General features: G+C 48.0%; 1 protein-coding gene across 3 annotated transcripts in view; it reads right to left on the bottom strand.

Moving 5' to 3' along the window:
- Positions 1-26,700, bottom strand: part of LOC135907763 (uncharacterized) — a 331,017-nt gene that overhangs the window by 107,119 nt on the left and 197,198 nt on the right. For 2 of the 3 annotated variants that reach the window (XM_070523169.1, XM_070523170.1), the window contains exon 1: positions 16,425-16,669. The exons of the other annotated variant lie outside the window; for it this stretch is intronic. The gene's annotated coding sequence lies outside the window, so the exon portion shown is untranslated. Of the gene's footprint in view, positions 1-16,424; positions 16,670-26,700 lie in introns of those variants that run through there. 3 annotated transcript variants of the gene reach the window in all.

The following is a 26,700-nucleotide window of genomic DNA, read 5'->3' as shown; positions in this document are numbered from 1 at the left end:
TTCAGAAAACGCTGTCACGCAGAAAGCGTTTGTACCAGCCAATGATGATGTAGGAAGGCGGTCAGCAAATGAAAAACAACACTTACGAACGAAAACCTTTGTGAATTCCGCCCAAGATTCTGCGAATACATGTCAACCAAGGGGGCAATAAAGTAAACTTGGTTTACTTCTGCAATAAGCCTTTCACGAATGGTGAAAAAAATTTTCGACCCACCCCCTTTTTGCTTGTCTGTCATGTGACATAAAGACATTGGCAATAGCTACCCATCCGATATGACGTGTGCACGCTAATTATGCATGCTTAGACCAAAAAAAGATAAATATTTCTAATTCTACGCCTTCTTGCCAATAGCCCTCAGCTATTGGCCAAAAGATTTCGGCCTGCGTCGACTACGGCTCTCTGTCACGCGGTGCTACAAAACCGCGAAAACGCGTCACGTCACAGTCACGTCTACGCGTCAGAGACATTGGGCGCTATAACGTAAAAGTATTCCAACATTTTCTACTCCAATTCTGCAGTCAGCCCACCGCGATTGGTCAAAAACTTTATTGGACCACCCCCGCTTCACCTGCCTGTCACACGACGTCACAAAAACCGCGATAGCTCCCAATCTGGTATCACGTGTACGCACCGATTATGCATAATTTGACCGAACAAAAAAAATAGTTCTTTTTGTTTCGACGCCTTTTTGCCATTAGCCCTCGGCTATTGGTCAAAAGTTTTCTGGCTGCGCCCACTTCAACTGCCTCCCACGCGACGTCACAAAACCGCAAAACCTTACCTCATCAAAGAGACGCCTACACGTTAAAAACGCATTAATATGCCGAACAAAACTGAATTTTCTTTGGAATAAGCGCAGGCTGCGCCGTTCCGAAATGAATAAAATATGGCTGCCCCCGACCGCTCCGGCACTGGCGACTCGCCCCTGCCGGAGAGCATGGGTTTATTTGCGTATAATAAAACGTTTTGCATGGCCTTGTAACGTTTTCGAGAACTGTGTTGGCAGAACGAAGTTTACGACCTCGTTCTGCCAACTCTTCTTTGCTGAGGATTCGTTTTAGCGTCTTACTTAAGCTTCCATTGCATGCCGCCGCGATTGTCCACGAGCCACCGCAAGCTAAGTAACAGAAAGCGGACCAATCGCAGACGCCGGCATCACCCTCTTCATCCGGTTATCGACCTTCAGTGCTGTGGCTCGGCCTCATCGAATCCCTCTCCACTTGAACATGCTACTCGCCTCTTCTGAGCGAATTAGATAAGACAAGCAGCTCAGTTCAGGCAATGCTATTCGTTTTTCAAGCAAACGAAAGTGACCTCCCATGAACGAGGTGAGCATTTGATTGGTTTGTTCAGAAAACCCTGTGGATGACCGTTCGATGCTGGCGTCGGTGGTTATGCAAATTTGACGTCAGGAGATTGGAATAAAAACATATTGGAATAGCTTTACGTTATACGGCCACTATTATGCCGAATAAAGCTGATTTCTTTTTTCTGAATAGTCGGAGACTGCCATGTTTGAAAAGGAATAGAAGATGGCTGTCCGCCGATCGCTCATGCACTGATTGCGGGTCACCGCCCGATGCTCGGCGTCGGTGGTTCATTTTGAAGTCAGAAGATTGGAATAAAAAGAGATTGGAATAGTTTTAAAATGTAATAGGGCCCCAAAACAATTGCCATCGCATTGAAAGCTGCTGCAAACTGTCGTAACCGCAGCCACCGCGGCACAAGAATTGAGTGCGTGATCGACATCCGCGACCAACGTGGTCATTAAAACATCCTACTGAACAAGCGACGGCTGCATATTCCGTGAATAATCAGCGTCCCTCCTCCTCTGCTCACTGAAATGTACGCCAGCGTTGTCACTAGAAGCAACCTGTAAGGCTGCTATGGGTAACGTTGGACGCTTTCAGCGGTGCCCGCTGGGAAACAAAAAGACGATAACTTTCGCGAACAAACTCGAAGGCCCGCGCACGTACTCGCGAGCGCGTTGCAGAGCATGGCCCAGGCCCTCTTCTCCCGGCGACCTAGACGATGGAGCGCGTGCGGTGTCAGAGGCTGAGAGAAGGCTCGAGCTCTTTGAAGACAAGCGGGGAGTGTGAAGCAACTTAGCACGCGTTTTGGTGCCAACTGAATTTTTCGGTGCCGCCACCCGTTCCTGGAATTTTTGGGCCACGTGCTCGGCATGCTGCATGTTGTTATTTTGTTTTCAGGTCAGGCTTCGAGCATTGAAGGAGGAAACTCCGGCTTATGGGAAGTCGTGAAGAGTGAGCTTGGAGTTCAATTGCTAAGTGTTATGTCAACTTTGGAAGCTGAGAAAGAAGTGTTTGCAGAGCTGTGGTAGCTGAATGGGAAGCTTTTGTTACTTCTCTGTGTGTTGTAGTGTACTGTATTAAAGTGTCGTATGAATCAAGTTTTTTCTTGTTTCTCCGTGTATCGTCCGTCCATCGTCTGCAAGTCTATCTGTGACCCGTCCCACGCATGATGAGTGTGCACCTCTACGTAGGTAGTGAAGGAAAGAAAGAACTGCCAATGTGTTTATTGACAGGGTACCCAAGGAGTGAGAAGTCCAACTCGGTGTGGTATTCAAAACTCTTCAAGGAGTCAGAACCTGCCCCTTGCGTAAAGCGCTGGTGATGCGCCTGACCTATCGGCACTTTTTCGTTACATTTCATGCACTGGAAAAGTTCCGGGCTAACCGGCGCTTCTTCTTCGTTACATTTGCCCCCTGGAGAAATAGGTGCCATCCTGGTGATTTAAGCATAAGGTAGCATAGAGAGTTCTTAGAAGGGCTTGAGCCGATCTAGGGGAACAGTTTCGTGACCGCGATGGCGCTGATCACGAGACGGCTACCCAGGCTACACAGGCTCGACGACATAGTTCATGGGGGATGATTGTGCAATGACACGGTAAGGTCCATGATATCGTCGAAGCAGCTTAGAAGAAAGGCCAAGAGATTAAACTGGAGCCCACAGCCAAGCCAATGTATCAGAAGGGAAGCTTGCAGGATCAGAGCCAGGAGGACGATGCTTCTGGTGTGTCTGATCAGCGGTGGTAAGACAGTACGCGAGTTGTCTGCATTCTTCACCATGCTGCGCAGATTGAGAGACAGGAACACATTCTGATGAATCAGGCTAGTAGGCTAGAATGGTATCGATGGTGCAAGATGCTCCGCGGCCGTACAGTAAGAAAAACGGGAAAAAACCACTGGCGGCTTGAGGGGCAGTATTATAGGCGAACGAAACGAACGGAAGCACAGCATCCCAGTTAGGATGGTCGGACGCGTGTACATGGCGAGCGTGTCGCCAAGAGTACGGTTGAAACGCTCTGTCAATCCGTTCGTTTGCGGATGGTATGCGCTAGTGGTCCTGTGGATGATGTGACATTCCCTGAGAAGCGACGTCGGGACTGCAGATATAAAGCGTGGCCTAGATCACTACGAAGTTCCCGAGGGGTTCCGTGAGGAAGAACAAAATGCCGCAGTATGAATGATCCAACATCTTGGGCAATGGGAGATGGAAGTGCAGTGGTTTCTGCATAGCGTGTGAGATGACCAACTGCAACGATAATCCAGAGCTTGCCAGCCCCAGTACAAGAAAGTTGAGAGTAAAGGTCGATTACCACGCGATGAAAAGGATGGGACGGACAAGGAGGCGGCTGCAAAGGTGCGGCAGTGGAAGTAGGGACCAACTTTTGGCGCTGGTAGTCGAGGCAGCAGTGGACATACTCGCGAGCGAAGCTGTACATGCCATGCCAGTAATACCGGAGCCTAAGGTGAATTGAGGTCTTTATCATACCACCATTAGCACATTGGGGATCAGTGTGAAACGATGCGCAAAAATCAGCCCGAAAATGACGGGGTATTAGGAGGAGCAATCTTGGACCCTTGGTGAGATAGTTGCGACGGTAGAGGAGTTTGTCGCGAACAACAAAATGATGCGCCTGCCGCCGTAGCGTCCTAGATGCTGTAACACTGGCAGGATCAGCGACAAACGCCAAACGCAAAGAAATCCACGAGTGCTTGCTCTGCTCAAAACTCATGTAATCGATGGCAAGTGCTGACTGCAGAAAGTTGAGTGGGCAAAGACTGTGCGCGTCAGGATAAATGGGCGAGCAGGAGAGACCGTCGGCATCGATATACTTGCGTCCAGAGCGATACACGACCCGGATGTTCTACTCATCCAAGCGAAGCTCCATCGTGCGAAGCGGCCAGAGAGGTCTCTCAATTAGATGAGGCAGCACAGCGCATGGTGGTGCGTTACTACATCAAATTGGCGGCCGTATAAGTAAGGTCGGAATTACGTAAGGGCCCAGAGAATGGCTAAACACTCCTTTTCTGTACGAGAGTAGCGTAGCTCCGAATTCGCCAGTGCGCGGCTAGCATAAGCAACGACGTATTTCTCAAGACCACATTTGCGTTGGGCACGAACCACCCCAAGGCCGACTGCACTAGCATCCGTATGGAACTAAGATGGGGCAGTGGGCTTAAAATGTGGCAAAATAGGAGGAGAGGTGAGCAGATGGCGAAGGGTCGTGAATGCGTCATCGCATGCTTTCTACAAGGCGAGTAGGGCGTTGTCTGCAGCTAGCAGTTGGTTCAAAGGGCGATGATCATAGCGAAGTTCTTCACAAAGAGGCGAAAACAGGAGCAGACGCAGACGAACCTGCGTAGTGTCTTCAGGTTGGTGGGTTCGTGGAACTCCGCAACTGTAGGGACTTTTGCAGGATCCGGAAGCAAGCCTTATTTGGATACGAATTGGCCTAAGATGATAACCTTACGGGCAGCAAAGAAGCATTTTTGATGTTAACCTGCAGAGCAGCCTTAGGAAGGCAGCTTAATACCTCTCTTAGCCGTTGGAGGTGAGTCGGCAAATCAGGTAGAATCACCTTGGTAGAACAAACACGTCTGCCACTTGAGACCGCGCAAGATGCTGCCAATCATACGCTGGAAAGTAGCGGGCGCATTACTAAGGCTGAATGGCATGACATTATATTCGTATAATTCGTCCGGTGTGACGAAGGTGGTTTTCGAGCTGTCAGCCTGTGCCATGAGGATTTGCCAACATCCAGACCGCAAATCAAAAGCGGCAAAGAACTCAGCACCTTGCAAACATTCAAGAGCATCGGCTATGCACAGTAGGGGATGTATTTATTTTCGCATAATTTTGTAAAGGCATCCGTAATCTTTGTAGAGGCGAATAGAATCATCTTTCTTTTTTGCGAGGACGATTGGCGATGCCCACGGGCATCGCCAATCGGCTGTATCGGCTGTATCATGCTTCGCCGGCTGTATCATGCTTCGCCGAAGCATATCGCTCACTTGTTCGTCGATGATATGGCATTCAGAAGCTGAGACAGGGTAAGGACGCTGACGAAGTAAGGCTTGCAAACCGGTGGCGACGCTGTGCGATAGTGTGGTGGTGCGGCCAAGATAATTTTGATGGCACTCGAAGGAGGCGGTAAATTCGCGTAGCAAGCTGGTGAGTTGCGCGCGTTGTGCGGTTGTCTGATCACCGGAGAATTACGTATGGAAGTGCTCCAACGGAGGTTGATTGGCACTGTCGAGGGCGGCGAAGGACATCGAATCTGCGCCGTCGGGACCATCGAAGATCAATGAAGAAGCCACCGGTTACACGCAACTGGAAAGGCGTCGTCCCTAATTCCCCTGAAGGTATGCCTGATCTTGTCGGCTTCTGGCATCGTTGCGTCGAGTCTGCTGTACAGAATAATGACCGACGTCTTCGATGTACCTGGTGAAATTAGCACCTGGTGTCTGGGCGCGTCCGTGCAATCATTGTTCGGCATGGACTTTGCGGACAGCAGGACGACCAAAGGCTTCTGCGAAGTTGGTCTTGAGCGCCGACCAGGTTGAGATGTCGTATTCGTGGTTACGACACGACAAATGGGGAACGTTGCTCACTTAGAAAATTACGTTGTTGAGCTTTGCCGTATCGTCCCAGTAGTTGTGCGCGCTGACTCTTTCGTACCAGGTGAGGCAGTCCTCGACGTCCTGATCACCGGTACCCGCAACAATAGCCAGGACAGATGACAGTTGGTGCCGTGAATGCAGCTTGTTGAGCTGGATCATCAGGCAGGGTTCGAGAAGGCTGGGCAGGATCGTCCGGCATGGGCCGAGATGGTTGAAGGGTTCGGCTTCGAAGTTCCAGCGTTGATGTAGTCGTACCCAGCACTCTCCAGCAAATGTCAAGGTTTTAATATTTAAGGGTACGCTAGGAGTGAGAGGTCGAAGTCGGTGCGGTAGCCAAACCCTGCGAGCAGTTAGAACCGGCCCCGTGCTTAAAGCCCTGTTGATGCGTCGGACTGACCGGCGCTTCTTCTTCGTTAAAGAACATTGAATTTTATTCGACCTATTCGTTATTGGTACGTACAAACTGCAACACTGTTACCACGTACGAAAGATTGACGCGCCTTTCTATGTTTTTAGCGTGAAGCTGTTTACCTCGAGCCGCGGTGTGAGAGAGCTGCATGTGTTCTCTCGTAGGGGCTGGAAGGGGCGTATCCGGTGTGGCTAAAGTACGGGTAGTGAGAAAAGCGGCTTGTGTTAAAACTAACTTTGTCGCGAATGCTCTGCGGACAACGCCTGTAACTCTTGTTTTATCAAAGATGTCCCAAAAAATTATATGACAATTGGCTGCTCAGAAGACTCTATCATTACGGCGAGTTTCATTTACTTTGCATATTTAGTTTGTTGACAGTAGAGCTGTAAGTGCTGTAGGATTCCCGCCTGCTTTCATTATTTGGGTTTCTACAGGAGGGAAATGCTAAGCCGCATGTTTGTCTGCTCGGCTAATTAACTAAGAAGTATGGCCAGTCACAAATTGGAAAACCAACCTGTTTTGTTTTGTGCCTTCCTTTGAACTGTGCCCCCGTAAACAATGTTTTGTTTGGCGCACACGTTTGGCTTGTCCGTCCAACCACGTTCACACCATAGAATGGGGCGAATTTGGGAGCACAACAACAGCTTCGCAGGCATTTCGCCATCACAGAGTGGATTGGCCCCAATTACAGAGGGCCAATGCCACCAACCCTCCAGTTTCCTCCCGCCAATTTTTTTGGTGGAACAAACGACCAAAGACGGGGGACGAATTGGGCACCACTCACAGACGTTGGCGGCGGACGTGAAACGTCCTGTCTGCCGCTGGCGTCACGAGAACGGGATATTTTTGGGTGAAGGCGACTGGTCCATAAACCCACACATGCTACCTGAAGGCAGCAATGTTTCCGGATTCGAGACCCTCGTTATTTAATAAACGAGAAAGAAGGGGATTAACCAAGGGGCCCCATTTTTACTAGTCATATCATGCGAGGCCAACATTGACACCAAGGACAATAAAGGGGAACTTACTTGCGCTTAGTAAATGAAACAAAGAAACGATAAATTATTGAAAATGAAAGTGGATGAAAAAGCAACTTGATGTAGGTGGGGACTGAACCGACAACTTTCGCTTAGTCCTTCGATTTACCTGATAGGGCGCGTGTCCTCGAGAAGCACGAATATTCGTTAAATTAAACTGTGGTATAAAATTGTTAAGTGATGATGTGTGGTTTTTTGTGGCGCAAGGGCCAGGTTTGGCCAAAGAGCGCCATAATTGTTAAGTAAAAGGGAGCTACCATCGTGCTTGTAATATCGAACAAGGTGATACAAATTGGCCATTAGTGCAGCTCCCCTTTGGACGCAGTCACTGCAGCAGCAGGGGCAAGACCAACTTCTTCCTCACATGGTATGGTCAATCTTCATTTTACCCCTTCCCATTACGTCACAGAGGTGCTGCGCCGCTAGCCACGCTTCAGTTTAGCGTGCTCAACGTATACTTAAAGCGTACTTAAGAAGTGTACTAATTGTACGTGTAAGTATACGCAAGTGTGAGAACCTAATTGTAAGTGTACGTAAGAAGTGTAAAAGTGGTACTTAAGAAATTACTTCAAGGCTGTTATTTTGATTTAAATGCCAATTTTGAAAAGCAGCGAGAAGGAACTAGATTTGTATGACGATAACGTTCAAATTTCTAATATGATCATGTGCTGCGAAATTTCTAGCTAAAATATTCTTGCGGAATCATCTTAAGTGAATGGACTGCGTTGGTTTTCCTTGCCAATGATGTCGGCCTGGGTAGATAATTCATCTGTGGTGACGTAATACGAGTACATTATTGAGGCGTACTTATTTAAACAATACATCCAAAATTAGGAACGCACTGTAGAGGCAATTTTCGCGCTGCGGATAGCCCTAGATAAACGAGGCGGCACCTTCGGCCTTCTCACTCTATGTTGCCTGAACAGAAAGTGCACGAATATCAAACCCTTAGGGCAGCTACCATACTATCCGCTGTAAGCAAGGCAACTGGGTGATTGTTGAAGCGCTGTGCTCCAGTCGAGCTGCAAAATGTGGAGCGATAGAGAGCATACCTGTGCAGTAGTTGGCTGCAAGTGACGGATATTTAAAAAATATAGAAGAATGTAAGAACAATAGAAGAAATAGAATAGAATGTATTGGAATTTCATGAAAGCGTGCTACCTAATAACTGCCCGTGTTGGCAACCTTACCTGAAGCATTGCTCTCCTCGAGGTTAAAAATTGTGCCCTTATCCACCAACCGTGCGTCCCTAACCTCCAAAGAAAGGACTTTAACTCCGCGAACATTCGCTCAACAAAGTGCCGCTCGTTACATTGTGATGAAGGGAGCAAGTATTTCCACTTAGCGTGGTCAGTTTCTCGCCTCGTATGAGCGAAACCGAGAGGTAAGTCTTTAGCACCATGTATTTAGCACCGTAATAGCGTAAATTAAGCATCAAGATTCCTTCGTTCGCTAGACAACGAGTGTACTACAAATTATTGCCGTTTGCGCTTATGGACACCTTTATACCGCCTATCAGGAAGGAAATATTGCCCTGGCAAAAGCTATGAGCCTAGATGCCTCTTCTGCAGCCCTGTGCATCTGTCAATATGTAATTGACTTAAGTACTGAAAGAAACATGGCTTCCGAGTGATGATCCTTCATTTATATTGTGGAATTTTAACGTTATGCTTCGTGGTAGATAATTTTGAAGCGAAGTGAACATGGTCCACATAAATGAAAATGCTAGCATGAGCTCTAAATGTGATGTGCATGCTATATTGATTAGGCTGTTCTCGGTGTACTAGAGCGACAGTTGTGGTATTCTCACATGCATCTCCACATTAAAATTCAATGAATCTGCGTAGAGCTTTTTAACAATGCTAATAGAGAAGCTTAGAAAAAAGAACTTCTGCAATATTCTACTGCGCTGAATGCCGCTTTGCTAGCTGCTTGATTGTAGCACATGTCCTTTTCGTCATGCTGTCCTAATTTTTGTTCTTTTTTTCTGCTCTATAAACCCCTAATACGGTGTCAAAAAACCAACTAGCACAAGCGAACTCTTGCGGTAGTAGAACATTTCTTTCGGATAATTTTTCACCCCTGACAAAGTACGAGCAAAATTATGTGGACACTTGCTCACACACTCCTCGCTACCATTTTTTGAGGAAGCGTGGGGGGGCAGTCAAGAAGCGAAAATGTACATTCATACACCCCTACTCACATTCACGCCAAGATAATCGTTCATTCATCAAACTATGTATGGGCACACCCTTGATCAAAATTAGCGTGAATATGGAGAGAGTAAGTGAGTGACAAGCCAAACTACGTCTTAGCTGCAAGGAATCACTGAGTACTGATCAACCGCTTTCCAAGCCTGGTGCCCGGAATGAATAAATCTAGCGCTACTACGCACACATGTGAGTTATTAGGTAGAAAATCGACAATGACATAGTGATGACACAGAACGATGTCGATGTGTCAGAAATATGACCAGCCGTTGATTTTAAGTGATAGACAATTAAAGAAAGGGAAACGAAAATCTGATCATGGTTTACTTGAAGTTCAGTGTTTGACGGAAGCCCGTCTGGTCGGGATGAAACATGGTTAAAAGGGTAAACAAAAAAACGGGGCACTTCGCCGACCAAATAAAGATTTAACAGAAAAGAATACGTTTCGGCTCCCACACGGGAGCCTTGTTCACAGGTAAAATAAACAAAGGTGCTCGGGCAGCTCGCTTAAATAGTCTAGAACACGTGACGCAGGCAGCGCGCATGCACTGACGGCAGATTGCCATCGCTCCTGTTCAGAGTGTGTGGCGTAGTCTGGATCATGAGCGACTCAAGATCAAGGCGTCGAGATAGCGCTTTTTCCCTGGCAAGGACACGTGCCTTCCCCCAGTCGATTGCGTGGCCGCTTGAAGTGGCATGCTCAGCCAAGGCACTGGATTTCGCGTTTTCTTTTCTGACGTCATAATTGTGCTGTTTGAGACGCCTTTCAAAGTCACCAGTTTCGCCAATGTACACGTAGTCGCAATCCGCGCATGAGACAACGTACACAACACCTGGGAATTTCTCTTTTGGTAATTTGTCCTTAACATTGACGAGTGATTGCCGTAGTTTCCGGTTTGGAATGTGTGCCACTTGAACATTGTATGAACGCAGAATACGGCTTAGAGCTTCACTCGTGGACGGGATATAGGGTATTCCGGCGCGCTTTTGAATAGAGGCAGCATGGGGTAACTGCGGACGTGCCATTTGTCGTTCGACAGCATTCAAGAAAGAGCACGGGTAACCACAGGCTGATAGTTCCCGCCGTACCACGCTTACGTCGGATGCGTACTCTTCTTGTCTCGTGCAGATTTTCTCCGCGCGTCGTAGAAGCGTCGAAACCACTGCCCTTTTATGAGAAGCAGGTTGCAAGGAGCCGAAATGCAAGTAGCGTCCTGTGTGAGTTGGCTTTCTGTAAACTGCGAACGACAAAGTGGGCCCCTTTCTTTCAATCAGCATATCAAGGAACGGAAGCTTGCCGTTGACTTCCTCTTCTACCGTGAACTGGATCGCTGCTTCCATGCTGTTCAGGTGTGAAGTGAACGACTGAACTGCTTCTTTATGAATGATGCAAAAAACAGTCGTCCACGTAGCGAAAGAATGCCTTCGGAGCAGGGCTGAACGAAGCGAGTGCTCGACTTTCAAGTGCTTCCATTGTCAAGTTAGCGGCAGTTACCGATATGGAAGCTCCCATAGCCGTTCCGTGGACCTGTTTGTAGAAGCACTTTTGGAACGTAAAGTACGTATTTGATAAACAGAACTGTAACAGCCGAGCCAGGTCCGGTGCATCAATGGGCGGTCTCTCGGGGAGAGTGGCATCCGACTCCAGAGCGGTACTGCATGCATCCACGGCCAGTTCCGTTGGCACACTATTAAAAAGCGATTTCACGTCAAAAGAGACCAAGATGTCGTCTTTGTCCAGTGCGACGTCACGGACTTTGTCCATCAAGTCGTAGGAATTGCGTATGTGAGTAGCAGGTTGTCCGACGAGGGGCGAAATGACACGATGTAAAAATCCTGATAGCTTGTGCAGGAGTGAACGCGTGAAATCTACAATTGGACGCATGGGAACGCCTGGCTTGTGAACCTTGGGGAGGCCATAAAGAGCAGGGGCCGAACCATTACGGCAAAGTAATGTAAAATACAGTGACTTGCGTTCAGGGGGCACCACACGAAAGACATCGGCCAAAAGCTTCTGGTAGTCTCTTTGCACCTTGGGTGTTGGATCCCGGTCAAGTTGAACGTACGTATTCGTGTCTTCTAACAGCGTCAACATCTTCTGGGAGTAGTCGACTTTGTCCAACAGAACAGTCGCGTTCCCTTTGTCTGCGGGAAGGCTCACGACCTTGCAGTTGCCGCGAAGCCTCTTCACCGCTTGACGCTCTTCTGAAGACAGGGCCGAAGAAGGGGGGCCCCGCAGTCTGGAGAGAACACACACAACACGAGTGCGGGCCTCATCACGGTGCGCGGGATCAACTTGGCTAACGGCGTTCTCCACGGCACTTACAAAATTCCCAGGTGTTGTGTACGTTGTCCCATGCGCGGATTGCGACTACGTGTACATTGGTGAAACTGGTGACTTTGAAAGGAGTCTCAAACAGCACAATTATGACGTCAGAATAGAAAATGTTAAATCCAGTGCCTTGGCTGAGCATGCCACTTCAAGCGGCCACGCAATCGACTGGGGGAAGGCACGTGTCCTTGCCAGGGAAAAAGGGCTATCTCGACGCCTTTATCTTGAGTCCCTCATGATCCAGACTACGCCACACACTCTGAACAGGAGCGATGGCAATCTGCCGTCAGTGTATGCGTGCTGCCTGCGTCACGTGTTCTAGACTATTTAAGCGAGCTGGTCGAGCACCTTTGTTTATTTTACCTGTGAACAAGGCTCCCGTGTGGGAGCCGAAACGTATTCTTTTCTTTTAAATCTTTATTTGGTCGGCGAAGTGCCCCGGATTTTTGTTTACCCTTTTAACCATGTTTCATCCCGACCAGACGGGCTTCCGTCAAACACTGAACTTCATTAACCTTCGTCAGGCGTATGGCCAACCGATCGTTCAGCAGATTCGCCAGTTTGTATCACTGCCGACGCGAGTGGCAGCTTTCCGCGGCCACCTCAAGTTTAACTCTAAATGCAAGACTATGGGTTTGATCCCTCGTTCACTACGTCTGGGAACACACGTATCGACACGCTTTGGTCTCAGCGTCATCGCCAAAGCTGAATGGCAACTCTTAGAAGCACAGATCCAAGACTGCCGGGAAAAAGTAAGAACTCTGGAGAACCAAGCTTTCTTTACTCGCCGTCACCTAGAGTACCGCTTGCCTAACGATTTCGCAAGCGTGCAGCTACATGCCAATTTTCAAGCAAGCCTTCGTGCACGGAAAGATGATCTGTCGCACGACAACAAGATTCGCAGACTTCAAGCCCAGCGAAGCGACGTTCAGCGCAAAGCAGGAAAGTGCACGGTTCTCAACATGTCCTCGTACAAACAAGACAAAACAGAGCTTTCGGTCCTCAGCCTTGGCCTCAATTTCAACGCCGGAGCTGCAAGGGATAAAAAGAAGTTTGTATGTGCCGTGGAGAACGCCATTAGCCAAGTTGATCCCGCGCACCGTGATGAGGCCCGCACTCGTGTTGTGTGTGTTCTCTCCAGACTGCGGGGCCCCCCTTCTTCGGCCCTGTCTTCAGAAGAGCGTCAAGCGGTGAAGAGGCTTCGCGGCAACTGCAAGGTCGTGAGCCTTCCCGCAGACAAAGGGAACGCGACTGTTCTGTTGGACAAAGTCGACTACTCCCAGAAGATGTTGACGCTGTTAGAAGACACGAATACGTACGTTCAACTTGACCGGGATCCAACACCCAAGGTGCAAAGAGACTACCAGAAGCTTTTGGCCGATGTCTTTCGTGTGGTGCCCCCTGAACGCAAGTCACTGTATTTTACATTACTTTGCCGTAATGGTTCGGCCCCTGCTCTTTATGGCCTCCCCAAGGTTCACAAGCCAGGCGTTCCCATGCGTCCAATTGTAGATTTCACGCGTTCACCCCTGCACAAGCTATCAGGATTTTTACATCGTGTCATTTCGCCCCTCGTCGGACAACGTGCTACTCACATACGCAATTCCTACGACTTGATGGACAAAGTCCGTGACGTCGTACCGGACAAAGACGACATCTTGGTCTCTTTTGACGTGAAATCGCTTTTTACTAGTGTGCCAACGGAACTGGCCGTGGATGCATGCAGTACCGCTCTGGAGTCGGATGCCACTCTCCCCGAGAGATAGCCCATTGATGCACCGGACCAGGCTCGGCTGTTACAGTTCTGTTTATCAAATACGTACTTTACGTTCCAAAAGTGCTTCTACAAACAGGTCCACGGAACGGCTATGGGAGCTTCCATATGACTTATCATGGCGCGAGCACGTAACAAAGCTAATATCATCTGCGAATAAAAAACTAGGCTTTCTTAAACGTCATCTTCACGACGCCCCTCAAAATGTAAAGCTACTTGCTTATAAATCATTAATCAGGCCAAAACTTGAGTATGCATCTGCCATCTGGAATCCACAGCAAGCTTACCTCATCGACTCATTAGAAGCTGTGCAAAACAGAGCCGCCCGTTTCATTCACCACTCATACTCACCCTATGTCAGTGTCTCATCTCTCAAGCTACTGTCCCAATTATGCAGTCTTTCCCTCCGTCGCCGTATTTCTAGCCTGTGCCTATTTCACAAATTTTATTACTCCCAGCTCAAACAGCAGCCATACATCAGCGCACCGCCATCACGCACGTCTCGCCGAATTGGTCATCCGCTGAAAGTCTCACGCCAACGTGCCCGTACGACTACATTTTCCCAGTCATTCTTCCTCCGAACAGCAAGCGACTGGAACGACCTTCCCCATGAAATTGTAGCCATCACCTGTCCATCAACCTTCCTAGAAAAAGTAACATCCCACCTGTCATCATGAAAAGAAAAAGAATGTTTTACTTTCTCACGTTAAACCCACCCCTTATGTAAAACCCCCTGCAGGGGGTCTTTAAGGAAATAAAAATGAAATGAAATGAAAATATCGGTAACTGCCGCTAACTTGACAATGGAAGCACTTGAAAGTCGAGCACTCGCTTCGTTCAGCCCTGCTCCGAAGGCATTCTTTCGCTACGCGGACGACTGTTTTTTGCATCATTCATAAAGAAGCAGTTCAGTCGTTCACTTCACACCTGAACAGCATGGAAGCAGCGATCCAGTTCACGGTAGAGGAGGAAGTCAACGGCAAGCTTCCGTTCCTTGATATGCTGATTGAAAGAAAGGGGCCCACTTTGTCGTTCACAGTTTACAGAAAGCCAACTCACACAGGACGCTACTTGCACTTCGGCTCCTTGCAACCTGCTCCTCATAAAAGGGCAGTGGTTTCGACGCTTCTACGACGCGCGGAGAAAATCTGCACGAGACAAGAAGACTACGCATCCGACGTAAGCGTGGTACGGCGGGAACTATCAGCCTGTGGTTACCCGTGCTCTTTCTTGAATGCTGTCGAACGACAAATGGCACGTCCGCAGTTAGCCCATGCTGCCTCTATTCAAAAGCGCGCCGGAATAGCCTATATCCCGTCCACGAGTGAAGCTCTAAGCCGTATTCTGCGTTCATACAATGTTCAAGTGGCACACATTCCAAACCAGAAACTACGGCAATCACTCGTCAATGTTAAGGACAAATTACCAAAAGAGAAATTCCCGGGTGTTGTGTACGTTGTCCCATGCGCGGATTGCGACTACGTGTACATTGGCGAAACTGGTGACTTTGAAAGGCGTCTCAAACAGCACAATTATGACGTCAGAAAAGAAAACGCGAAATCCAGTGCCTTGGCTGAGCATGCCACTTCAAGCGGCCACGCAATCGACTGGGGGAAGGCACGTTTCCTTGCCAGGGAAAAAGCGCTATCTCGACGCCTTGATCTTGAGTCCCTCATGATCCAGACTACGCCACACACTGAACAGGAGCGATGGCAATCTGCCGTCAGTGTATGCGCGCTGCCTGCGTCACGTGTTCTAGACTATTTAAGCGAGCTGCTCGAGCACCTTTGTTTATTTTACCTGTGAACAAGGCTCCCGTGTGAGAGCCGAAACGTATCCTTTTCTTTTAAATCTTTATTTGGTCGGCGAAGTGCCCCGGGTTTTTGTTTACCCTTTTAACCATGGTTTACTTCAGAAGCGAACAGTATGGACTGCTTGGAATATATTTCTTGAGGGAGCGTGAATTCACGGTGTCTAGGGCCTAGTCAGGTGACCACGTGTGTCACCTTTAGCCCTCTTCACCCGGACAACTGTATATTGTCTAAATTACAATAAAGGCAAAGCCTCGCTTCTAGTAAAAGCACAAGACGGCCTGTATTCATGGCTCGCTGCATTTGGACGAAAATGAGCTCCAAATGTATTTGGATGCCCTGTTAAGCTTTCGTGAAAGTAGCGCGCAGTAGTTACTGTCAGTTATATCCGCCGAAATGCAGGCTTCTTAACCGTACCGGGGGCGTTATGCGTATTCATTGAAAACATGGTATCAGGGAGGCAGTTAATTCAAGGAATGGGCTCATCACCATTTCAGCAAGCATGGGATCACTCTGAAAACGGTCCGTAATGGTCATGCGCACTGAACTATAAGAAAACACGTCTTACCTTCCAGGAAATTTGTGTATGTACACATAATTTAGAAAAGTATGACATGGTGTTTTGTCAACTACTGGCAGTTCAAATCTTGCGGTTTCCCAAGTCGGTGCTTCTGTCAGTGTTCATGACTATTATATATTTAGTAGTTGCGAAAGTGTTTGAAAACGGCCTTCGCGATATGTGAACGTAAACGTTGCATATTTACTGCACAATCTCTATAAATGAAAATAAAAAAAAATTGTTTGCTACTGCATGCTTTCTTAATGAATTATCGTGTGGTTATCAGATAAGCACAGAAAATGCAGGCATTGCTTCTTCTAGTGTACTCGGTGTACTGGAAATATTTCAAATAAACGTTTACTTACTTTGTGGTAGAGCAGTGGCGTTAGACCTACTCAAAGCAGCCCCAATTGAATGACGACGTGGAAAGGCGTTTGCAGGCAGGGTAACACACTTATGTGTCCTGTTTGCTTGGCTAAACAGTAGAAAAAGAATGGTTTTCGAAAAGCACGCCCAAATGCAAATTAGTTGAAACTAGTGCCTCGGAGAAATAAAAGAAAAATAGCCGAAGCACGTGTGGCGAAGACCACCGGGCGAATCGGAGTGCATGTGCAAGCTGCACTTAGCACAGGTGCTCGTTTCTGCTTCACGGCATAACAATGGAAGTTGAACAGAGAATGCACGAACATTCGTCTCTGTGTGAAATAGTTCCAAGTGTACAAAGCATATATTTGCGAGAGCGAAGCCTTGGCATCCAGCACAGAACCAGGGATCATTCAATATGGAAGCATACTTTTTTTTCAACATAAACTTTGATAGAATCACTGCGTACTATATTCAGGCAGTGTGAAAAACCGCGATCCGCTATCGGAATGGTACAGTCAGGATTGCGCTGATTATCAAGAAATGTTTGCTTGCGTTACTCTCACAAAAAGATCATTTTGGCTAAGTATGTGTTTGATTGAGGGGCGTTTCACAAAATGTGTTTGAGAAACGCTTGAGCATTTGGTTTCAGCAGCTGCGCAGCCAGATGCCATTCATAATCATTTGAAATGGCTAGATTGTGGTCCTTTACGTGGTCATAATCTGATTTTGTGCACGATTAGCACAACTTACGAACATCTTTTCTAATATTAATGCCATTAGCATCATTCGCCCATTTTAGGAACGTTGAATCTATCTATCTATCTATCTATCTATCTATCTATCTATCTATCTATCTATCTATCTATCTATCTATCTATCTATCTATCTATCTATCTATCTATCTATCTATCTATCTATCTATCTATCTATCTATCTATCTATCTATCGTCGTCATCCATTCTTTGTCATCCTATTGTCGTCATGCCTTCATCGGCATGTTGTCTTCCATGCACTTCACTCCTTCTTCGCCTTTACATCGTGGTCAGCGCATCATCATGGTCATGGGCGACCCGAGCAAGTGAGCGTCAAAGAAACGCGGACCGATCCTGGTTACACCGTATGCGTTATACAGCCTAATCAACGGCAATCTAAAATTTACCACTACAGACTGCAAATAACGGCGCCTTCAGCAATGCGGTGAGTCGCTACGTTCCTTGAATGCTAATTACAATATGTTGAGAGTCATGTGAGACGGGTTTGGCCGAATCTTTTTAATGGATCATTTCTATGCCTAATTACAGAGGAAGCCCTTTCACGCGTCCATCACATAAGACGAATCCCTCAAAGAAATTAACAAATACATGAGAAGGAGGTTGTGTACTTTGTAAAAGAAAATAAATTCAAATGAAAAGTTTTGGCGCTGGTAGCTTTCGAAAGTACCGCACCGTGCTCAGGCGCCTAGTGTCTTACGCACTGGGCGAAACATTATTTTTATTGTCTCATTTGCAATGTCACTCATTATGAACACCAAAGTTCGAAGAACAAGCACGTGAAAGGCACATGTAACATCTGTCAACAAACACGACTGCAATCAGATCACAATCCTCTACGTTTTGTCAAGGGTTCTAACCTCGACAACCGTTCTGGAGGACATTAATTCTTGAGGTTTTTGCACTTCTAATTGGCGTTTATACTTTATCAGAGGCACATTCGCGCAGTCAAGCGTCTATGTACTAACAATACCCGGCCATTCTGGAGCACCAGATGCTGCCAGGGCCAATGAGCATTTCTAGATCGAAATTTCGCCCATCATCATTTTTCGTCGCCGTATACCTGATTCCGTAAAGATATAGACGGAGTATTTATACCTGTCCTTTGTAAAACAACCAAACAATGCCCTCGTTCTCAACAATGCAGGAAAAGGTGATCGATTGATTCACGTTTTTACCTAATAAACAAAATCTTCCCAATGGCAAAGCGTTCAAAAAGTAGTCGAGATTGGGGACACCGGACGGCTAAGACACCGATAAGCATGGTGGCCAAAATTTATTTCCTGCGTGGCCTGCAGCGGCCTAGCGTGAGCAGACGGTAGTCGGCTTCTTTCGGAAGTTCATAGCTATTATAGAAATTTAAAAGCACGTTTCCGCTTACTTTTGCTATCCATTGAACATCGACAATAAATATAGAGAGTAGCAGTGGCAAGAAGCGCACTCACTCAAACACTTTCTTTGACTGACGCCAGCTACTTGCCCATTATGACCCACGTAAGAAAATCCGCTCTATGACGAAATAAAGCGCCCAGAAGGGAGCGACGAGCAGCTTTGGAAATTAGAGCATTTGAGAGAAATCTGACTTCGCGCTTCGTTTCCGAGATTCACGAGCCACAAACGACTGCAAAACTGGGAGGATGGTGCATACATATCCATATACATGCATACCTTTTGGGTGCAAAGTTGTGCGAAAACTTCATGCCTAAGAGTGCTTATGCAATTGGTCCCAGCAGCCAGGTGAGAACTTCAACGACTACATAGAAGACGTCGTCGACGTTTGGAAGACCGTCAATTCATCCATGACTGAATCCGATAGTATCCGTCAAAATTTGGAAGGCCATCAGAAGGCGACGCGTTTCCATTGCTCCAATCGAAAAACTCCTAGACCACTGCCTAAGTTGCTGATCCTTGTCAGAGTTACGATGAACTACGCACACAACGTCTCCTGACTCGGCGTTCTTCCACGCAGGAAGTCCCTCTTTCGAGCTTAACCGCAGTTCTCGACCAAGGCGGCCTGCTCTGTGAGATGAAAGAGTTCATCCCTACCGAATTCATCCTTACATATATAAACATAAAGATGAAGTAGGGGTGAACATAAAGATGATGTAGGGATGAACAAAGTGAGTTCATCCCTACATCCCACTGCCGCTCCAACCTCTGCGACATCTTTGGCTCCAAACCTGCGACAATTGATACAGGACCAAGTCTCGGAGCCTATTCGGACCCCGTGTGCACCCTCGCCGGCGCCTGCACTTATACCACACGCTGAACTTGTAGCGCGGACTCTGCCACAGACGTTCTCACCAGCACAGCCCGCTGTACTATCACGTCCGACCGCGTTTCCAACCAGGCTACCAGCTACCAGCTAACACTGGACAATGGCGCAGTCGTGACCACCACCAAATATGCTTCTATCGTGGCATCCCTGTTTATATGGCATGGTTCTGTCGCCGTTACTCATGGCTTCCCCAAGCTGAACAACCTGCGTCATCCTACACCCCTTCGTTCCGTTCTTCTGGTCGCCTCGTGAGTTACGTCCGACATCTCTACTCATCCTCAACCCCACCCGACGCCGTTCACTTTCGCCAATGCGTCGTCGCCTGACTCCTCCCGCCCAGGAAAACTAGTCGCCGCAGTTCTCGAGGCAAGAACTGCGTCTGCGTTGAACAGCACAACGTCTGGCTATTCTCCGGCCAGGGTAATTGAAGTATCTGTAGATGGAATAGTTGCACTTGCGCTATTTGATAAAGGAGCCGCCGTTTGTTTAATTACGAAAGAACTTTATCGCTGGCTCACAAAATGATGGCACATTGTCCGCCCTATCGCCGCGACCAACAAGTCCACAGCACATTACGCCTGTTGCTGCGTGCACTACCCGCATCACGATTCAAGGACTGTCATACACAGTCCAATTCGTTGTTCTGTGTAAAAGCTTTTTCGACAATATCTTGGCACGGGACTTCCTTTCTTATCACAAGGCCGTCATTGACTATTCCCGCACTGAAGTCGAGTTCTTGCCGGTTCCTGAAGCCCAAATTGATGATGCTGATTCCGGTGCCAAGCTTCTTGTTGCTGGCGACTCTACGATACCTCCGCACTCATCTGTGATTTCAACTCCCGGCTCCAAGGGTGTTATAGATACCAGTGCTCTTTTTACACCGTCGCATATTTTCGTTCCTCGACGACGTTCTCTTCCCTTCGCTGTCATCACTATGAACGGGAGCTCCACTCATATAGTTGTCTCCAACGATTGTGCCTTGCCTCTCATTTTGCACTGTGGTGAGTGTCTTGGACCTCTTAAGTGCATCGACTCTACGACCATCTTCGACGCCCCTCTTGGTCGCACCTGCTTCAAGATTAGTACAATGGCTTGTTGCCGCCTCCGCTGCGCGTATTCGACAGTTATATGTGTACCAACCTGTGCCCCGCACAACGTTCGCATCTTCCCAACCTGCTTCGCAAGTACTCATCTACGTTCGATTGTTAACAAGCGACTTTGGGCCGCACATCGGCGGTGTATGACGGGGTCGTTACGGGTGCGCATGCTTCGCGGCCCCAGCGACCTTATCGCGTGCCACTCACAGAGCCCCGTGCTGTTGAAGACCAAGTCAGCGATATACTTCAGCGTCGAGTTGTTCAACCTTCATAGATTCCCTCGGTGTCCTTGTAGTCCTTGTGAAGAAAAGCAATGGGCCCATCAGGTTTAGCGTGGACTACCGCGGCCAAAATAGGATAACGCCCAAATACGTCTATCCTTTGCCGCGCATTGATGACGCCGTCGTTTCTTTGCATGGTGCGGAGTGCTTTTCCTAACTTGACTTACGTTGCGGCTATTGGCAAGTGGCATGCTAGCAGCCGATCACCCAAAATTAGCTTTTGTAACACCAGACGGCCTGTGTGAATTCAACATTATGCCGCTTGGTCTTTGCAATACTCCAGCTACTTTTGAACGGCTGATGGGAAATATCATTTGTGGTGTAAAATGGAAGACAAGCTTATGTTACCTTGCTGACGTGGTCGTCCTGTCCCCTGACATCCCTCTTCATCTGTGCCGTCTCGAGCAGGTCTTGCAGTGCTTGACGCACGCGGGCCACCAACACAACATAAAGAACTATCGCTTTCGAGACAAGCAACTAACGATACTCGGACACGTGGTTTCCAAAGGCGGCGTTGTACCAGATTCTTCAAAACTTCGCGCAGGGACCAATAAGCCGGAACCAGCGACCCTGAAGAAACTTCGAAGCTTCATCGTGCTCTGCTTATACTTGCGTCGTTTTATCAGAAATTTCGTTCCTATTATTGCTTTGTTAACCCAACTTCTGCGAGTTGACACCGGCCTTTCTACCTCGTCCCCACCCAGCTTGTGATTTCACCGTCGGCTCACAACGCCGCAAATACTGCGCCAATTCGACGCCATGGTTCTCACTGAAATTCACAGGGCGTCAGCAGCGTAGGACGTGGTGCTGTGATCGCTCAGCGCAAATGTGGATGTGGTGAATACATAGTAGCCTACGCCAGCACAACAATAACCAAGGCCAAATCTAAATACTCCATAAACTGAAAGGAGTGCTCAGCTATTATTTTGGCCAATGAAAATTTCGGCCACAACTGCGTGACCCTCCCTTCAACGACTTTACCGACCATCACGCCCTATGTTGGCTGTCGACATTGAAAGACCAATCAGGCCGCCTCGCCAGCTGGATCATCCGGTTACAAGACATCGACATGCGCGTTGTTTGTTGGTCGGGCAAGAAACGCACCAACGCAGAAGCTCTGTCTCACTCCCCCATGGCTAGTGACCCGACTTGCGTTTCTGCCATTGCCTTGGTGTTTTCATAACCAGAACTCATCAATATGGCGGTGGAGCAGCGTAATGATCCGTGGATACCGGCTCTTTTTGGATTGCCTATCAGACTGTTCGGTGACTCGCCCTTCCCGTTCTCTCCGCTGTCAAGCTTCTCACTTTGCCGTACGGGATGGACTTCTCTATCGCCGCAACTATACGCTTCCAATGGTCACAAGGGGTTGTTCGTCGTCCCTCGCCACCTGCGTGCCGATGCCACCTCCGCGCCTATGTATCCTCAGCTTTCCATACAGATCTACAATGAGCCCACGCTGGCCTCTCAAAAACGTACACCAGTCGTCGCTTACACTTATATTGGTATGAGATGCACAGTTTTCTGCAGAAGCACATCCGCTCATGTTGAGAATGCCAACGCTGCAACTCACCTGCTCGCCGCCGTTACCCCGATCCTCACAAATCGCTTAGCAGAGAACAGCAAGCGATCTACAGGCAAATACAAGCAGGATCCTTCCCGCACCCTTACCTTCAAAACAAGATGTACCCGGAAAGGTACGAAAAGGTTTGTACCTTCTGCAAAACTCATTTAGGCACGCTCCAACACGTCATTGGAGTATGCAATTTCATCAAGGCGATCCCCCCACCTCTTAACTGCCCCACTACCCTACCCCATGCCTCATCCACCCTTACCGAGCGATGGGAGACCTTGCTAACCAGCACCGCCCTGGAAGACCAGCTCGTCCTGATCTCCAGGGGCCAGGCGGCTAGGGAAGCATATGGGTCCCGTGAAGAGGGAACCACTTCCATCGACGGCGTCTAAGAAGATGTCGAGCTCGGCTCAATAAAGTTGTTTCTCTCTCTCTCTCTCTCCCCTACCGACGTGACCGATCCGCGTACACGCCACTGTCTGAAGCTTCCAGATACGCCGAGGAACACTGCCTGCTAGCCCACTCTCTTACGACTGAAGACCAATGGCACGAAAACTTCCGTCGTGAAGTCAACCGGCCCACATGTTCATAAGAACCGGACTTTTTAGTAAGAACCGGACTCTTTAGTCTGGCTCTGTATGCTTATGACCACGCTCAGTGTTTCCTGTAAATTCCTAGCCAAGTACCGCGATACCTACCCCGTCGTGCAACCGACGTCTCTTGCCAATTACCTTGTCAAGCCTCTCTCGCTGTCCGCAGACTTAAGGCGCCATGGAATTGGGACGGTGCACTGGCAGCGACTCGAACATTACTACCACCCGCGTCCTCTCAGAATACCTACCTCGTCTTGGTGGCAAGTTGTAACGAAGACGATGGGCGTGTACTTCTGGCGCTTCTTCAACGCCTCGCTCGAGAGCAGAGCTCGTGCGCACGGTGCCCGACGCTGTGCCTGTGCCAACCAACATGCATGTGTGTGGTGTAACGTTCCCACTTCTTAATTAAACCGCCTTACAAAACTTGTAAAGCTGCGTTAAATAGGCCTTGTAAAATTTGAAAGCAGTGACCGCACTAAGCATACATCCTTTTTTCATTCAATGTAATTTTTATTGCATTTTGTCTTGTTGACAACGCAGCATTGTCTTGCTGCCTTGTCACTCCTTGTTCTTTTTCCGCGTTAGTTCCTTTCTTTTTCGAAAACTGAGTAGACAAATGTATGTAGAGCTTCGAAGACGGCCGAAATACTGTAATGTAATTTTGCAGTTCTTGTCAATGCGTTGTATTGGAGACCCCCACCGGTATTTGAGCCTGAGCCCTCCTTCCATACGACTTTTCTTGCTTTGTCTCTGTATATTGCTAGGGAACAGTTTTCTTCCTAGGTAACAATATTTATTGTGTTAATAAAACATTCAGTGCCCTTCTACTGCGTGTACAAAGATGACCAAGCGAAGCTGTGTATGTGGGCCCCTTAATGGCGGACTGCACCTCCGACGCGGGTCGGCCCTGTATTGCACAATCTTCGGGATCGGCCCACGTATGGGGAGTGCTTGAAGCCTGCTTCATCTCCGCCGCGGGCCGGCTCTATAGTGCACTATTGTCACATGGCAGTGAGGTCAATAAAACTGCATAACTAGCCAAAAGAGCTTTGGTGTGCGCAGCTACGCGTACAGTACTCAGCCAGTACGGGACGACAAATCGAAGAGCACCCACTGCGAACTGCATTTGGAGGATATACGGGGTGACGAACGTGAACGTTTAAGGTGGTGCCTGCAGTAGGTTGCCACGTCTCCAAGCAGCTTTGTCACTGAGCTAGCAGCCAGCGCTGCCATCTTGCCACGGACTCCTTGACCGCATTGGCGCGCAAGCTCCCGCTGGCGCTACGGACGAGCTGATTCCATCTTTCGAAACTGCGCACGGCAGAGAAGGAGCTGTCTAAGGCCGCGGCCATGCTCGGCCTTTCATTGGTCGCCTCCTCCTCCTTCGCCGTCGCTCCTTCTTCGGGAGAGGACCTTGCTATATCTGCCCATATTGGTGGATCGGATGCTGATCCCGCCGGTGGACGCCGCGTCGCTCAACTAGGATTGCGCGTGCACGACAGAGCATAGGTCGTCGCTAGGCGCAGCCAATACCCCACTGTGCGCCTTTTCAACCAAACAGCTGCGCCGCGACGGAGGCTCCTAGCCGTTGCCTGTTTCGCTAGTCTCGCTTAGCCTTTCCACCTCTCGACTTCACTTTGCATAGCTGCGCCGAGTTTCGAGCGGTCACCGGGCAAAGCTGAAACGCAAGCTGCAACAGCTCGGCTGTTAAAACGATATTATTGATTGATTGAACCTTAATTGCGTTGGCAGACAGTACAATATGTTGCATAGAACGATGGTTCTGTTTGTTACGCAGTGGTCTGACACCAGTGTCAGAAACACTGGTTCAATAGTTTGGTATTACTCAATTTGTCCCATACCAGAGCAACATTCTTTAAGCCTTTGAGGGTCAATTTTTTTTACCATATGCGACCACCCAGGGTCGACTTTTTTTTATTGCACATTTAAATTGTTCAGAGGGACCTATTTCGAAACAAATTTACCGTAATTTTTCTAGGGTGACCGTAAAGTGAGAAAAAATGTTTTGTGTTGGCATATATGCACTGTTTATTCATGAAAAACAGCAAAAAAATAGCAAATAAAGGTATAAGAATTTAAAAAAAATTGGCGCATTGTTATATACAATGTCCACACGAGAAAAATACACAAGAAGAATGCACACACGAAAATTTTTCGCAAGTCTCAAATGTTCCTCTTGCACTAATATTTCTTCAGCGTGTGGTAGTCCTTGAAGCGTGGCTTCCCACAGAGCGGTTTGTTGCACTCAGCGCACATGTATTTTGTGTCCTTGCGACGTTTTTGCTGCCGAGTGGTGTTGGCGCAGAAGTGGCACCTCCTCTGGGTACTGCTTCTCTGAGCAGCCGTGGGAGGAAACTTCTGAATAAAGTGCCAAAAAAGGAAATGCATTCACGGCGGCATCCTTCGTATGCGGAGCCCTGTGGGCAACAAACGAGTGAGTAACAGGCGGTCAGCCTTTGAGTGATAAGAACGAGATAGCCATCAGTTTTGTGAGCGAAAGAAGCTGAAACCGCATGCGGAACAAAACCGAAACTAACCGCCGAGCGCCCGCGAGAGCGCCAATGCGCGAGCGGTAGCAGACGCTCCGGAGCAAAAAAAGAACTATACAACGAAAACCGAAAGAGAGAGACGCGAGAAAAAAATTCCATGTATTCCCACATAGTGGCAGCACATGCCAGGAAAAAAAAGGTTAGGAAATTAGCACGCGTTTTAAACGTATAGACGGTGCCGTAAATATACGGCATCGACCATTTTCGGACCTGTTCGTGGCGCCGTATATTTACGGCTTCGACCCTCAAAGGGTTAAATGAGCAGGGCAAAAAAGGCGTATTACGAAAGCGAGGAAGACGTACAAAGGTCCTGTTTTGTGTACTCTTTTTCATACTCTTTTTCCATGATAACACACTGCAACTTTGAAGGCGTGAGACTGTCCGCTCTAGAGAAATTGTAGGAATTGGGCAATGGCGCAAATATACTTGCTTGAAGAAACTATAGCCAATAGCTTTCGTAGACAGTTGAAGGAAAGGAAGTCTTTTCGTTTAGCGGAAATAGAAACAGCATTTTTGTGCTCAGCACAAATTTTTCCAGTTTTGCAAAAAGTTTTGCATCGCACAAATCGTAATCAGGCCTAAAGCGCACACTTAAATGCATACTTGCAGTACTCGCTGCCGGACCTGTGCCTACACATGAAGCCTTGGCAAGTACAAGTACAGGCATAGTACAAATTCGCTGTATCTTATCGGCGTTCTTAGCCGGTGAACACGTGACAACTGTTCGAGGTCACTACGAATGCGGAAAACCTTGTCTGAATTGGCACCTGGCAGGTGTGTGCTTTTGGAGTGAAGAAAAAACAAATAATGCATTGATTTACTTTGCTTGTGTTGAACTATGCTCGTGTAAAGTATGTCTCTTTCCTGGCTCCGTGAAAACGTACTAAATTCTTGACGAAATGGCTACAGGAATAAAGTGGTGGTTAGATTCGTAATTTTTTTTTAAAACGGTATTTACGAAGTATGACAGCAAGCAATAAAAACAGCAGTAAACAACAGGGCGAGTGAAGGGACACAGACAACAGCTCATCACCGCTCTTTTTTGTGCCCATTCACTGGACTTGTTGTTTAGCTTTGTTTGTTATTACTCGTAATGATGAACCAACCAGCCCA

Source organism: Dermacentor albipictus, chromosome 8 (genome assembly GCF_038994185.2).
Source record: "Dermacentor albipictus isolate Rhodes 1998 colony chromosome 8, USDA_Dalb.pri_finalv2, whole genome shotgun sequence".
NCBI lineage: Eukaryota > Metazoa > Arthropoda > Arachnida > Ixodida > Ixodidae > Dermacentor > Dermacentor albipictus.
This window is presented reverse-complemented; position numbering and strand designations above follow the sequence as displayed.